The sequence below is a fragment of the Dendrobates tinctorius genome, unplaced genomic scaffold, assembly GCF_039654945.1.
Source record: "Dendrobates tinctorius isolate UK_male_01 unplaced genomic scaffold, ASM3965494v1 ptg000034l, whole genome shotgun sequence".
NCBI classification, from domain to species: domain Eukaryota; kingdom Metazoa; phylum Chordata; class Amphibia; order Anura; family Dendrobatidae; genus Dendrobates; species Dendrobates tinctorius.
The window spans coordinates 12,681,652-12,698,323 of NW_027361702.1; the positions used below are offsets into that span (position 1 = coordinate 12,681,652).

General features: G+C 48.0%; 1 protein-coding gene and 1 long non-coding RNA gene across 2 annotated transcripts in view; one reads left to right on the top strand and one right to left on the bottom strand.

Moving 5' to 3' along the window:
• LOC141087541 (transmembrane protein 47-like) overlaps positions 1-16,672 on the bottom strand; it is a 63,329-nt gene that overhangs the window by 38,962 nt on the left and 7,695 nt on the right. The window lies entirely within an intron of this gene.
• On the top strand, positions 6,288-9,348 carry LOC141087542 (uncharacterized). The gene is made up of 2 exons (XR_012231685.1): positions 6,288-6,728; positions 9,096-9,348. It is a non-coding gene; the product is annotated as an uncharacterized lncRNA (long non-coding RNA).

The following is a 16,672-nucleotide window of genomic DNA, read 5'->3' on the forward strand; positions in this document are numbered from 1 at the left end:
AGCGCCATTTGACTTTTTTGGCTGGAATTGAGATCGGACACCATGTCGCGTTTGGAAAGCCCCTGATGTGCCAAAACAGTAGAAACCCCCCACAAATGAAACCATTTTGGAAACTAGACCCCCCAAGGAACTTATCTAGATGTGTGGTGAGAACTTTGAACCCCCAAGGGCTTCACAGAAGTTTATAACGTACAGCCGTACAATTAAAAAATCATATTTTTTCCATATAAATTATCTTTTCACCCACAATTTTTATTTTTCCAAGGGTAACAGGACCCCAAAAGTTATTGTGCAATTTGTCCTGAGTATGCTGATACCCCATATGTGGGGGTAAACCACTATTTGGGCGCATGGCAGAGCTCGGAAGGGAAGCAGCGCCATTTGACTTTTATGGCTGGAATTGAGATCGGACGCCATGTCACGTTTGGAAAGCCCCTGATGTGCCAAAACAGTGGAAACCCCCCACAAATGACACCAATTTGGAAACTAGACCCCCCAAGGAACGTATCTAGATGTGTGGTGAAAACTTTGAACCTCCCAGGGCTTCACAGAAATTTATAACGTACAGTCATAAAATTAAAAAATCAAATTTTTTCCATAAAAATGATATTTTCACCCCCAATTTTTATTTTCCCAAGGCTAACAGGACCCTAAAAGTTATTGTGCAATGTGTCCTGAGTACGCTGATACCCCACATGTGGGGGTAAACCACTATTTGGGCGCATGGCAGAGCTTGGAAGGGAAGCAGCGCCATTTGACTTTTTTGGCTGGAATTGGGATTGGACGCCATGCCACGTTAGGAAAGCCCCTGATGTGCCTAAACAATGGAACCCCCCACAAATGACACCAATTTGGAAACTAGACCCCCCAAGGAACTTATCTAGATGTGTGGTGAGCATTTGGACCCCCAAGGGCTTCACAGAAGTTTATAACGCCGGGCGTGAAAATAAAAAAAATCATATTTTTGTTAGCGTTTCACTAGGCAAGGCGGGCTTCCAGAAGTGGACCCTCTGGACTGTGGCACTGAGGGGCCCCGGGCGAGCAACCTGGTGGGACCGACCCCTATACAGGGACCGTTAGGAGCAGGCCCAGGGGTTCGAATGCCACGGCAGCCGGTACCAAGAGGGGCGGCTTGGAATGGACTAGAGCGAGACAGAGGACCTGGTACCACGAGCACAGGGAAGGCGTAGGCCTCGGGTGGAGACTGGAGTAGGACAGCAGGAGACAAAGACACTGGCAGGCAGGACCGGAGTAGGACTGCAGGAATCAGGCACGGGTAGACATAACCGGAGTAGGACTGAAGGAATCAGGCACAGGTAGACAGGACCGGAGTAGGACTGCAGGAATCAGGTACAGGTAGACAGGACCGGAGTAGGACTGCAGGAACCAGGCATGGGTAGACAGGACCGGAGTTGGACTGCAGGAATCAGGCACGACTCGGGCAGGCAGGGCAGAGCAGGAGCACACAGGACCGGAGTAGGACTGCAGGGGCAATATACGAGCAGGCAGGACAGAGCAGGAACACATAGGACTGGAGTAGGACTGCAATAGAGCACAGGAAGGTAATACTGGTGCAGTGCACAGGGCAGAGGCACGAGGGCCTAGCATGCGGATAGTACAAACACGGTCGGGCGCCTCCATTATGGGAGGGTGGCCTGAAATACCTGAGGTCCGACCCCCATTGGTCCGGCGGTACTACAGGGTCAGGGCACCGCCGGAGTATAAGAAGAGGCAGGGAGAGCCGGCCGCGGCCTATGGCGCATGCGCAAGGCCCGTAGTGACGTCACAGGCCGCGGGCCGGTCTGAGGAGGACGCCGCCGCCGACGGAGGGAGTAGAGAGGCTGCGGCGCTGGAAGGTGAGTATGAGGGCGCGTGACGGGGGCTGTGACCGGGACCGTGACAGTACCCTCCCCCTTAAGCCGCCCCCTGCTGCGATTGGCAAAAAATCTCCTGAGAATGCGGGGAGCGTTGATATTCTCCCGGGGTTCCCAGGACCTCTCCTCAGGACCAAAACCCTTCCAGTCAATAAGAAAAAAGGTCCTCCCTCTGACTTTTTTCATGGCGAGAATATCTCTTGCCTCGAAGGTGTTGTCGGAACTCACCGGCCGAGGTGCGGGACAGGGTGAGGGATGGAACTGATTTAGCACCACGGGTTTCAGGAGAGAGACGTGGAAGGTGTTCGGGATTCGAAACAAAGCAGGCAACCTCAACTTGTAGGCAACTTCATTGACACGTTCCAGGATCTCAAAAGGACCGATGTACTGGGGGCCCAGTGTTATGAATGGGTCACCGAGGAGGAACAACAAAAAGCTAAGTCCCAGAAAACCAGAGAGGTTGGTAACTATGCAGATTGCAGATCCCTGATCTTAACCACATAACTAACAGTAGCAGTGGAGCGTTCCTACAATGTTCCTAGATGCCTCGTCACCGCCAGAGGACTACATAAACCTAAAGCAAGAAAAGGGAAAACTAACTGCCCCAGAGCAGACCCCAAAGGAATAGACAGCCCCCACACATGTATTGACGGTGAAGCAAGATGAAAACACAAACACAGGCAGGAAAATAGGCTGAGCAAATGATGGGGCCCGACTAACTAGAAAGGACAGGAAAGGAAAGCCACTGTCTGCAATCTGCCAAAAAACCCTACCAAAATAATATCCAACACGTCTGATAGCAAAATTAACCCTGAAGTCACTAGACTTCTCCCACTATATCAGCACTCTGAAATATCCTGAAACAGAGCAAAAAGAGGTCAATCTAATAAGGGACAAAAAAGGCAAATTGGCAAATACAGATAAATAGGAGTGGAAGTTCAGCATAGCCCCAGCAGGGGCAAGCTGACCACACAAGAAACTGAATTGACTAACAAGCGCAAGTGTGAACATTAGCAAAAATCAAACTTAACTTGAGAAGACTGGAAGAGAGCTGAAGTCCAAGACCTGAGAAGCAGACTGAATCACCAGCACCAGGATAGGGCGTCGGCTGTCTTATATCCAGTCTGATACTCCAGAGATCCAATCGTTATCCTCCTCATCAGGCGGCAGATCACTACCACTTAAACCAACCTCACTACCTCCTGTCACCACCAGAGGGAGAACGGAAGGAGAACTCTCAACTGGTGGAGCAGAAAATGAGCTCATAACAGCCCAGCTTGTAAGAGGGTAATTTTAACCGGATATACTTGGATGAGAGCCAGACTTTATCCCCGATGTGAAACGGCGGAGGATCTAACCTCCTCTTGTCTGCGTGATTCTTCATCCCCTCACTGGCCTTCTTGAGTGCCATGTTGGTCTCGGACCAGATCTCAGAAAATTCTTGGGACAGGGAGTTGGCTGCAGTTACCTCGGAGACCGGAGCTACAGGGAGAGGAATGCAGGGATGTCTGCCAAACACCACAAAGAACGGCGACTTGGTCGAGGATTCGCCGGTATGATTGTTGTAGGGAAGCAGGTCAACCCAGTCGTTCTGGTGGGCGTTGCAGAAATGACAAAGATATCCAGTCAACGTTTGGTTAGTTCGCTCTACTTGCCCGTTGGTCTGCGGATGGTAGACGGATGATAAATCCAAGGATATATCAAGGAGTCTGCAAAGTGCTCTCCAAAACTTGGAAGTAAACTGGACTCCTCGGTCAGATACAATATGTTGAGGTAGGCCGTGAAGCCTAATAATTTGATGGATGAAGATCTTAGCTAATCCGGGCGCAGAGGGAAGGCCGCTCAGAGGGATAAAATGTGCCATTTTGGAAAAGCGGTCCACCACCACTAGAATCACCGTACAACCAGATGAGCGGGGCAAGTCGGTGATAAAGTCCATGGCAATGTTCTCCCAAGGTAACATAGGAACTGGCAAAGGAAGCAGCAGGCCAGACGGAGGCCGACGTGGTATCTTATTCCTAGCGCAGGAGGGACAGGAGGCAACGAAGTCTGACACATCTTGGCGGAGAGTTGGCCACCAATAGTGCCGAGATATGAGGGCAAGAGTCTTCTGAATTCCGGCATGGCCTGCCAATTTGGAGGAATGCTCCCAAAGCAGAACTCTTCTTTTGGCAGTCTCAGGCACGAGAGTCTTGCCTGGGGGTGGAGAAAGCAAATTCAGCGGTGCCACGATGATAATCTTCGTGGGTTCGATGATGTGAGATGGTTCCTCCCCAACCTCTGACGGTTGGAAGACTCTGGATAGGGCATCGGCTTTGGTGTTTCTGTCCCCAGGGCGAAAATGGAGCTCAAAATCAAAGTGAGCGAAAAACAAGGACCACTTGGCCTGCCGAGGATTAAGTCTCTGGGCGGACTGAAGGTAGGCCAGGTTCTTCCGAGTAAATAACAAACGGGTGGACGGCTCCCTCCAGAAGATGACACCACTCCTCCAATGCCAATTTGATGGCCAAGAGATCACAGTCGCCAATCGAATAGTTGCACTCGGATGGGGAGAAGGCTTTGGAGAAGAATCCACAAGGGCGTAGGCGACCAGAGGTGGTTTTCTGAGATAGTACAGCCCCAGCACCTGTTGAGGATGCGTCCACTTCCAGCACGAAGGGTTTGCTATTCTTAGGATGGGACAACACAGGGGCCATGGAAAATGCCCGTTTTAGTGACTGGAAGGCCTCTTCAGCCTCTGGAGTCCAGGAAATGGAATTCGTCCCCTTACGGGTAAGGGTGGAGATCGGCTTGGTAAGTGACGAGAAGTGCGGAATAAATTGCCTGTAATAATTGGCGAATCTGAGAAAGCGTTGGATAACTCTTATGCTGACGGGGCGGGGCCATTTGAGAATGGCGGACAGTTTCTCGGGATCCATCTGCAGCCCGGCGTCGGAGATGATGTAGCCCAGAAATGGTAGCGAGGTTTGCTCGAACAGGCATTTCTCCATCTTGGCGTACAACCGATTCTCCCGAAGACGCTGAAGAACCAGGCGGACAGTCCTCCTATGAGACGGAAGGTCTGGGGAGAAGACAAGGATGTCATCCAAGTACACTACCACACAGGAGTACAAAAGGTCCCGGAAGATCTCATTGACGAACTCCTGAAACACAGCGGGAGCATTGAACAGACCAAAGAGCATAACCAGGTACTCATAGTGACCGTCACGGGTGTTAAAAGCGTTCTTCCATTCATCGCCTGCACGGATGCGGATAAGATTGTAGGCTCCTCTGAGATCCAACTTGGAGAAAATCCGCGCCCCTCTGAGGCGATCAAACAACTCCGGGATGAGTGGAAGGGGGTACTGGTTCTTGACAGTGATGTTGTTCAAGCCCCTATAGTCAATGCATGGGCGCAGCGAACCATTCTTCTTTTTGACGAAGAAGAAACCGGCTCCTGCGGGACAGGAGGACTTCTGTATAAATCCTCTGGCGAGGTTCTGCTGGAGATACTCGGACATGGCTGAGGTTTCTGCGGGAGACAATGGGTAAATCCTACCCCTTGGAGGGGTGGAACCGGGGATTAACTCGATTGGACAGTCGAAAGACCGGTGCGGAGGAAGGATCTCTGCCTCCTTCTTGTCAAAGACGTCTGCGTAGGACCAATAGGCCGAGGGAAGCCCTGAGAGCTCCAAAGGTGGGCGTGCGGGAGCAGCAGGACGAATAGGGTTCAGACACTGGCCTTGACACGAGTGTCCCCAGCGCAATACCACCCCGGACGACCAGTCGAGGACCGGCTGATGGGTCCGTAGCCACGGAAGACCAAGCAGAATGGCGTGAGACAAATCAGACAGCACGTAGAAAGCCACTCTTTCCTGGTGGAGAGCGCCGACTTGCGAATCAACCTCCTCAGTGATCATGAGGATGGGTTCCTGTAGCGGTTTGCCGTAAACTGAAGCAATTAATTAAGGATTCTTTAGGGTAACCACAGGAATTCGGTACTTGTCCACCTCTTCACGCCGGATGAAGTTACCTGCCGAGCCCGAATCCACGAAGGCCACCTTGGACCCACGTCTCTCCCCTGAAAGCAAAAGAACAGATATCGTGAGGGGTTGAGAGGGATCATTAACACCTAGGGAGGCCTCTCTTACCTGGCCTAGGTGGAAGAGTTTCCCAGTCTCTCAGGACAAGAACGGATGAAATGCGATGCTCCTCCACAATAGAGACATAGACCTTGCGCCCAACAACAAAGAGCAGCTGACAGCACAACGGAGGAGTAGATGCAGGTTCAAAGGTTCATGGACCCAAATGAACAATAGTCCAAAATAAGGAAGAAACTTGTTGAGTTTCTCCATATAGAGGTGGAGTCTGTGAAGAGAAACATTGCCGACCTGGAGCAGCAATTGACAGCTGAATTGACAACACAGGAGGTGGACTTATTTAAATCTCAGTTGGAGGATAAGTTGGTGAAATACCGAGGTGATATAGAGAAAACGAAACGTACGAAATGGTTTCGTGATGCTGATGATTACAGATCTGGTCGTATTTTCTCATGGCAAATGGGTCGGCAAAATACTCCATACCCTAGGAGAGATCGGCCTTTGCCAATGCGTAGAAGGAGGAGACGACCAGTTAAAGATCAAAGATTTGGGTTCACTACTGCTGAGTCTGATTCAACGGATGACTCTAATATGGGTGCAGCATCTTCATCTTCTATTTTTTAGGAAAAGACAAGATGGACAATATAACAAGAAAAGGAGGACCCGTCGAGGAGGTAGAAAGCACAGGAGAAAGAGGAATGTCACGCAAAGCACCAATGCGAACGAGGAATATGGAGGTGAAAAAGAGAATCCAGTAACACAGAGAGACTTGGTGGTAAATATCTCGTCGTGTGTGTTATCTGAAGTGGACTATGGGGTATTGTCTAAGGGACTGTCGTTTTGTCCCACAAATTCCCCTGATTGGTTTGAAATCGAGTGTGATTTGTTCTCTTTTTTTTAGGAGGCTACGATTGGCATCCTTTTTCTCTGATAAGGAAGAAAAATCGTGCAATTAGTGATGATGATAAATCTATTGGTTTTACGCTCCAGGGTGTTGGATTATACAGTAAGAGTAATTTTCAACCACTTGTTAGGAATAACTTTGTTGAATCATATATTCAGTTGGTCGAGAGAGATATTGCACAATTGAAGGGAGAGTTTCGGGGTCAACATAGGGGGAATCTTACATACTCTGAAAAACAGGCATTGGATAATCTTTCAAAAAATACTGCTAGTACGATAAAAGCTGCAGATAAAGGTGGTGCGGTAGTTGTTATGGATACAGACAAATATAAGATGAGATTCTTGGCCAACTTTCTGATACTGCAGTGTATGTTAGATTGACTAGTGACCCCACCCCCCATTTCTTGAGTGAATTGCGGCTCTTGGTGGATGAGTCCTTGCTCAATGGACTCATTGATCAGAAGCTATCTGAATATTTGGTGGTGGATGCTCCCCAGACACCAATACTATATACGTTACCGAAAATACATAAAAGTTTGGAGAATCCACCTGGGCGTCCCATAGTATCTGGGAGGGGGTCATTATGTAGTAAGGTTTCAATTTTTCTTGACAAAGTATTGCAACGTTTTGCTACCTCAGCACAGACTTATATTATAGACACAAATGATTTTTTGCAGAAAATTAGTGACGTTAAAGTTACTTCTCATATGGTGCTTGCATCCTTTGATGTGGTTTCTCAATATACGTCCATTGAGCATGATAGGGGTTTGGAGGCTGTCGATGTGGTGCTGACAGGCTCGGACATGGCGCCAGAGTGTGCACAACTGGTCCTAGCAATGTTAGGTTTCATCCTCAGGAGAAATTTTTTTCTCTTTGGGGATGATTATTACCTACAGTTGCGGGGTACCGCCATGGGGTCCAATGTGGCTCCAACTTATGCTAACATCTATATGGCGGTATTCGAGGACCGGTATGTGTACAATTCCATCTACTGGTGCCATGTCTGGGCCTGGTGGCGCTACATCGATGATATCTTCTGTATCTGGGATGGTAGTCTGGAGGATCTTCTTGATTTTCAAAATGAATTGAACAATGTATTCTCTGTGCTGAAGTTCACATTGACCCACTCTTATGATCAGGTCCAATTTTTGGACACGCTGGTCTATAAGAAAGATGAGTCTCTGTATACTGATCTTTTTGTAAAAGAGACAGATAGGAATAGTCTTTTGGTGTATGATAGTAATCACCCAAGACGGATGGTGGAGTCACTTCCATGGAGTCAGATGTTACTTGTACGGAGGATTGTCAAAGAGGATGATAAGTTGGATTTAAGATTGGACCAGATGTGTACAAAATTTGTTAATAGGGGTTACCCGATGGATCGAGTTAATTCTTATAGAGATAAGGCTCAAAATATATCGGTGGAGGATTCTAGCCGTAAGCGAACTAAAGGGCCTATGAGACGTGTTCCTTTTATCTCAACATATTGCCCAGTTAGTGGCAGGATTGGAGGTATCCTGAACAAACATTGGAGCCTCTTACAGAAGGGTCTGCCTCAGATATCAGAATTTGTGGACAGGCCTTTGCTTTCATATAGACGTGGATACAACCTTAAAGATAGATTGGTAAGGTCAGATATTGGTTCATCAAAAGTCAACATACAAAGGACAATATGTCCTCCTAAGATGGGCAATTTCCCATGTTTGGGATGTGCCTGTTGTGGCAACATGTTAAAGGGTGATAGTTTCAATCACCCTCGAACTGGAAAAAAAATTTCTATTAAAGAAAGGTATACGTGTTCATCAAGTTTTGTGATTTACTTGATTCTGTGCCCATGTGGGCTTATGTATATAGGAGAGACCACCATGGAGATTAGGGCTCGTATTAGTAAGCATAAGAGTACAATTAGGACTAAACTCGTGGAGTTGCTGATTCCGAAGCATTTTTTAGAGTGTAGACATTCAGTGAACCAATTATGATTTAGAGTAATAGATGGGGTTCCTGTATTGAGACGTGGGGGTGATAGGGTTAAGATGTTGAGGAAAAAAGAGTTGAGATGGATATCGATTCTCGATACATTGCAACCAAGGGGTTTGAACTTGGATTACAATCTACATACTTGTGTCACCTAATCCCTCACTTTGTGTCATTATCCTTTGATGTGGGTGTATATTTGTCTATGTGGCCTTTTATGGTCTTTTAATTAAATGTTTTTTTATTTATGTTTTGGTGTTTATAGGTGATACATTTGGATGGAGTGGAGGACACGGGGACTGAACAGTCCTGAATTACGAAGAGGATGTTGTCATTTGAGATTTTTTGTCGTTATTTCTTGCCTGCCATTCCCCATGCCCTCTTTTCCTTTTTTCTTTTGTTTTTCTTTTTTTCTTTTTTGTAATTATCCCAGTTTTGCTCCTTATATAATGTGAAACGTATGTGAATCAAGGATTTCGTAAAGTATGGAATATTATTAAAGTTATTATGGATATGGTCCCTTGATTCCAAATGTTTTTTATATGCTGCGTTGTTTGGGAGCATTTTGGCCTATCTGTGTGGACTGATTTATTCAAGTGTGGTATTACACTTGTCTTCGCTAATCCGCGCATGCGCGAGCTTGTGATGGGGTGCGCTGTGTGATCGCGTGCTTCGGATCTCTGCGCGTGCGCAGTCCCCCCAGTGGGCGGTTCGTGTGGCTGATCCCTTGCATGGCACCGCACATGCGCGGTGCTCTGTGACGGAGACGTCACGTGACCGGGTCTGCGGGGATGGACGGCGCGCGCGCGCCGTGACCTGGTGGTGCACGTCACTAGACCGCGCCTCTGATACAACCTGGCTCTTGCTGATGTTGTCATGTGGGTGAGAGGGAACACTGCTGATACATGGATGTGTGAGTCCTCATATGATTGGTCTTTTGGGGTTGGCGCCATTATTATGTGATTAGGGATTGGCGGTTTATACATGGATATGTATATTGCAAGTGATTGGTGCGTTATTTCTATGGATACCTTTGATGCATTACAATCATTGGTGGGCTGATTTGGGGATGGTTGTTTATATATGAAATGCTTTTGCAATATTTCTAATATGATTATGACCATTACTGTTAACGACTAGATAAACTGTGCTATTGAATATATATGTATCTGATGGATGTATTTATATGTATTTTATGTACGGATTTTTTGTGATGGGTGTTACCTAAATGGTGATTGGCTGTGCCACACTATAAAAGGCCACCATATGTGCTGTTATGTTATACTTGAAAAAGGCCACGATATGGCCGAAACGTTGTATTTTGTACTGGCAGAATAAATTTTTGATACAATTTTTCACCTAGACCGGATGCTGTTCCTCTTCCTTATTATAGACCTTGCGCCCGTCTCTCTCTCTGACGTGACTCAGCCAACCTGACACGGTCAACCTGCATGGGCTCGGGAGGAGGCGTGTGGGTGGACCCAGCTGGTCGTGGACTAAAGGACCGATTCGCGGATGGGATTGGTCGGGTGGGTCTCCTGTCCCTAGCTGACTCCCGCGCGCGCTCCTGAAACCGGAGGTCTATGCGAGTGGCCAGGGAGATGAGGTCCTCGAGCGTGGTGGGAGTATCCCGACCCGCCAACTCATCCTTTATCCTGCCCGATAACCCACGCCAAAATGCCCCTACCAGTGCCGCATTATTCCAACCCAATTCCGAAGACAATGTGCGGAACCGGATGGCATACTGTCCAACACTGAGGGCGCCCTGATGGAGGTTGAAAAGCGACTCAGTAAGAGAGGCTACCCGTCCTGGCTCATCAAACACCCTACAAAAGGTATCCAAAAAGACCAGAATGTTTGAAACCACGGGATCATCCCTCTCCCAGAGAGGGTTTAGCCAAGACAGGGCCTCCCCCTCCAGATGGGACATGATAAAGGCCACTTTCGCCCTATCGGAAGGATAATGGTGAGGTAGAAGCTCGAAGTGAAGGCTACATTGGGTTAAGAACCCTCTATAATGTTTGCCATTGTACCGGGGTGTTTTGGCAAGGCGAGGAGACTGAAAAGAAGCGGGACCAGGGGGAGTGGCAGATGACGTGGCGGCGGACTGGAGAGCCACCAAGAGATTATCTACACAGGCCATATAAGTCAAGATATGGGACTGGGCGTCACGCTGCTGGCCCAGCTCCTGTTGGAGACTGGCCAGTTGAGCAACATTTCCCGGATCGGCGGCCTGAAGAGCTGACAAGCGCGACTACATGGATTTCATTACGGACATGATGCGCCCCTGGTTCTCCCGCAAAAAGAGCAACTCCTTTTAAGCAGGAGCAGAAGCACCGGCGGAATCCATGGCCTGACCGTACTGTTTGCGTTTCGCTAGGCAAGGCGGGCTTCCAGGAGTGGACCCTCTGGACCGTGGCACCGAGGGGCCCCGGGCGAGCAACCTGGTGGGACCGACCCCTATACAGGGACCGTTAGGAGCAGGCCCAGGGGTTTGTGTTATGAATGAGTCACCATAGGAGGCAAAAACAGAAATACTAGCTAAGTCCAGAAAACCAGAGAAGTTGGCAGCTATCGGATTGCAGACCCCTGAACCTAACAACAACAACTAGCAGTAGCCGTGGGGAATTCCTACGGTGCCCTAGACCCCTCGATCACAGCTGGAGAACTACATAGCCTAAAGACAGAAAGGGAAATCTAAACTGCCCCAGAGCAGACCCCAAAGCAATAGGCAGCCCCCAACATAGAATGACGGTGAAGCAAGATGAAAAAACACTCACACAGATAGAAAGATAGGCTGAGCAAATGATGGGGCCCAAGCTAACTAAATAGGACAGAATAGAAAAGCTGCTGTCTGCAATCCGACAAAACCCTCTCAAAAACAAGAGCCAACAGACTGATAGGGAAAAAAGCCCTGAAGACGCTAGGCTTCAAAAAGACTATATCAGTACTCAGGTATTATCTGAAGACAGAGCAAAAAGGAATTTAGCTCACCCAGCAGGGAAAGGCAGAAATCCAGAAAAACAAGGCAAAACAAAGCCAAAACACAAATGCAAAAAGTAGAGCAGAAAACTTAGCTTTTGAGGAGCAGGAATCAGACTGGTCTCCAAGAATCCCTCAGAGTAATCACCCGCAAGGCAGAAGGGCGTCGGCTGCCTTATATCCAGTCAGCAATCCCAGTCGCCCAGTCATCATCATTCTGTTCAGGTGCTTTGTAATCAGCCTCACTACCTTCCTTCACCAGAAGAGGGAGTTCATCAGACCTCAATGGTGAAGGGGAAAATGAACTCACAACAGTACCTCCCCCTTGAGGAGGGGTCACCGAACCCTCATCCATGCCACCAGGGCGATCAGGGTGAGCCCGATGAAAGGCACGTACCAATCTTTTGGCATGAATATCAGAGGCAGAGACCCAGGAATTATCCTCCTGACCATAACCCTTCCACTTAACCAAATACTGGAGTCTCCGTCTAGCCAGACGGGAATCCAGTATCTTCTCTACCTCATATTCCATGTTACCTTCAACTAATACAGGGTCCGGAGGTGCCACCCCAGGAACAACTGGTTCAACAAACCTCTTCAACAAGGACTTATGAAACACATTATGAATTTTAAATGTGACAGGAAGAGCCAAACGAAAAGAGACCGGATTAATAATCTCCAAAATCTTGTAAGGTCCAATAATTCTAGGCTTAAACTTAGGAGAAGCCACCTTCATAGCGATATTTTTCGATGATAACCAAACCATATCACCAACCTTAAACTGGGGACCAATGGTCCTATGTCGGTTGGAAAACCGCTGGGCCTTTTCCTGGGAGAGAGATAACTTATCCACCACTTGGTCCCAGATCTGGTGCATTCTCTCCACCACAGTGTCAACACCTGGGCAGGCAGAAGGCTCCACCTGCCCTGAAGAAAATCGAGGATGAAACCCAAAGTTACAAAAAAAAGGTGACATCAAAGTGGCAGAACTAGCTCTATTATTTAAAGCAAATTTGGCCAAGGGCAAAAATGAAACCCAATCATTCTGATCAGCGGAAATAAAACATCTCAAATACGACTCCAAGGTCTGGTTTGTTCTCTCCGTCTGCCCATTGGTCTGAGGGTGAAAAGCAGAGGAGAAGGACAACTGAATTCCCAGCTTGGAACAGAAAGTCCTCCAAAATCTAGACACAAATTGAACTCCTCTGTCAGATACAATGTTCTCAGGAATCCCGTGCAAGCGAACCACCTGTTGCAAAAACAGGGGCACCAACTCAGAGGAAGATGGCAACTTAGGGAGTAGTACAAGATGAACCATCTTAGAGAACCTATCACAATTCACCCAAATAACAGTCATTCTCTGAGAGACAGGCATATCAGAGATGAAATCCATTGAAATATGGGTCCATGGCCTCCTGGGGACCGGCAAAGGCATCAACAACCCACTAGAGCGAGAACAAGGTTTAGACCGGGAGCAAGTCCCACAGGACTGCACAAAATTCCTGACATCACGAGACAAGGCGGGCCACCAAAAAGACCGACTCACCAGATCTCTATTACCAAAAATACCTGGATGACCAGCCAATGCAGAGCAATGAACTTCAGACATCACTCTCTTCTTCCACTGGTCAGGAACATACAACTTTCCACTGGGACAACGCTCAGGTTTGTCCTCCTGGAACTCTTCCAGAGCACGTCTCAAATCGGGCGAGATGGCAGAAAGAACTACCCCTTCGCCTAAGATGGTAGCAGGCTTGGTCACCACAGGAGAATCAGCAAAGAAGCTCCTAGAGAGGGTGTCTGCCTTGACATTCTTAGTGCCAGGAAGAAAAGAGACTACAAAATTAAAACGTGTAAAAAACAAGGCCCACCTAGCCTGTCTAGGGTTCAAGCGTTTGGCCGACTCCAGGTAAATCAAATTCTTGTGGTCAGTGAGGACCACGACTTGGTGTTTAGCTCCCTCCAACCAATGTCTCCACTCCTCAAATGCCCATTTCATGGCTAACAGTTCCCGATTCCCCACATCATAGTTACGTTCAGATGGAGAGAACTTTCGGGAAAAGAAAGCACAGGGATTCATTTTAGATGTTACAGGATCCTTTTGGGACAAAACAGCTCCTGCACCAATCTCAGAAGCGTCCACCTCTACCTGGAAAGGGAGTAAGACATCAGGTTGCCGCAAAACCGGGGCAGAAGTGAATCTTCGCTTCAGCTCCTGAAAGGAAGAAACAGCCTCCGGAGGAGACAGAAAGATAGGCTGAGCAAATGATGGGGCCCAAGCTAACTAAATAGGACAGAATAGAAAAGCTGCTGTCTGCAATCCGACAAAACCCTCTCAAAAACAAGAGCCAACAGACTGATAGGGAAAAAAGCCCTGAAGACGCTAGGCTTCAAAAAGACTATATCAGTACTCAGGTATTATCTGAAGACAGAGCAAAAAGGAATTCAGCTCACCCAGCAGGGAAAGGCAGAAATCCAGAAAAACAAGGCAAAACAAAACCATAACACAAATGCAAAAAGTAGAGCAGAAAACTTAGCTTTTGATGAGCAGGAATCAGACTGGTCTCCAAGAATCCCTCAGAGTAATCACCCGCAAGGCAGAAGGGCATCGGCTGCCTTATATCCAGTCAGCAATCCCAGTCATCCAGTCATCATCATTCTGCTCAGGTGCTTTGTAATCAGCCTCACTACCTTCCTTCACCAGAAGAGGGAGTTCATCAGACCTCAATGGTGAAGGGGAAAATGAACTCACAACAGGTTTGAATGCCACGGCAGCCGGTACCAAGAGGGGCGGCTCGGAATGGACTAGAGCGAGACAGAGGACCTGGTACCACGAGCACAGGGAAGGCGTAGGCCTCGGGTGCAAAGACAGCAGGAGACAAAGACACTGGCAGGCAGGACCGGACTAGGACTGCAGGAATCAGGCACGGGTAGACAGGACCGGAGTAGGACTGCAGGAATCAGGCACAGGTAGACAGGACCGGAGTAGGACTGCAGGAACCAGGCACGGGTAGACAGGACCGGAGTAGGACTGCAGGAATCAGGTACGACTCAGGCAGGCAGGGCAGAGCAGGAACACACAGGACCGGAGTAGGTCTGCAGGGGCAATACACGAGCAGGCAGGACGGAGCAGGAACACACAGGACCGGAGTAGGACTGCAATAGAGCACAGGAAGGTAAGACTGGCGCAGTGCACAGGGCAGAGGCACGGGGGCCTAGCGTGCGGATAGCACAAACACGGTCAGGCGCCTCCATTATGGGAGGGCGGCCTGAAATACCTGAGGACTGACGCCCATTGGTCCGGTGGTACTACCGGGGCAGGGCACCGCCGGAGCATAAGAAGAGGCAGGGAGAGCCGGCCGCGGCCTATGGCACATGCGCAAGGCCCGTAGTGATGTCACAGGCCACGGACCGGTCTGAGGAGGACAATGCCGCCGACGGAGGGAGGAGAGAGGCTGTGGCGCTGGAAGGTGAGTAAGAGGGCGCGCGACGGGGGCCGTGACTGGGACCGTGACAATATTTTCCACAAACATGATCTTTTAGTCCCCAATTTTTTTATTTTCCCAAGGGTAACAGGAGATATTGGACTCCTAAAGTTGTTGTCCAATTTGTCCTGAGTTCGCTGATACCCCATATGTGGGAGAAAACTACTGTATGGGCACACGTCGGGGCTCGGAAGGGAAGTAGTGAAGTTTTGGAATGCAGACTTTGATGGAATGGTATGCGGGTGTCATGTCGCGTTTGGAGAGCCTCTGATGTGCCTAAACTTTAGAAACTCCCCACAAGTGACCCCATTTTGGAAACTAGACCCCTTATGGAACTTATCTAGATGTGTGGTGAGCACTTTGAACCCCCAAGTGCTTCACAGAAGTTTATAACGCCCGGGCGTGAAAATAAAAAAATCATATTTTTTTTCCACAAAAATGATGTTTTTGCCCCCAATTTTTTATTTTCCTAAGGAGAAATTGGACCCCAAAAGTTGTTTTGCAGTTTGTCCTGAGTATGCTGATACCATATATGTGGGGGTAAAACACTGTTTGGGCACATAGTAGAGCTTGGAAGGGAAGGAGCACCGTTTGACTTTTTCAACGCAGAATTGGCTGGAATTGAGATCAGACGCCATGTTGCGTTTGGAGAGCACCTGATGTGCCCAAACAGTGGAAACCCCCCAATTCTAACTCCAACCCTAACCCCAACACACTCCTAACCCAAATCTCAGCCCTAACCCTAGCCCTTACCCTAACCCTAGCCCCAACCCTAGCCCTAACCCTAACCCTAGCCCCAACCCTAGCCCTAACCCTAATCCTAATCTTAACGGGAAAATGGAAATAAATACATTTTTTAAATTTTATTATTTTTCCCTAACTAAGGGGGTGATACTGGGGGGTTTACTATATATGGCGGGTTTTTATGTTTGGCAGCAGTCACATGCGAAAAGACGCTTTTTATTGTAAAAATAGTTTTTGCATCACCACATTTTGAGAGCTATAATTTTTCCATATTTTGACCCACCGAGTCATGTGAGGTCTTATATTTTGCGGGACGAGTTGACATTTTTATTGGTACCATTTTCAGGCATGTGACATTTTTTGATCGCTTTTTATTCCGATTTTTGGGACGCAGAATGAATATAAACCAGCATTTTCATGAATTTCTTTTGGGGGGTGCGCTTCACCGTTCCATGTGCGGTAAAATTGATAAGGCGGTTTTATTCTTCGGGTCCGTACGATGACAGCGATACCTCATTTATATTTTTTTATGTTTTGGCGCTTTTATGCAATAAAAACAATTTTATTTAAAAAATAATTATTTTTGCATCGCTTTATTCTGTGAGCTACAACTTTTTTATTTTTTCGCTGA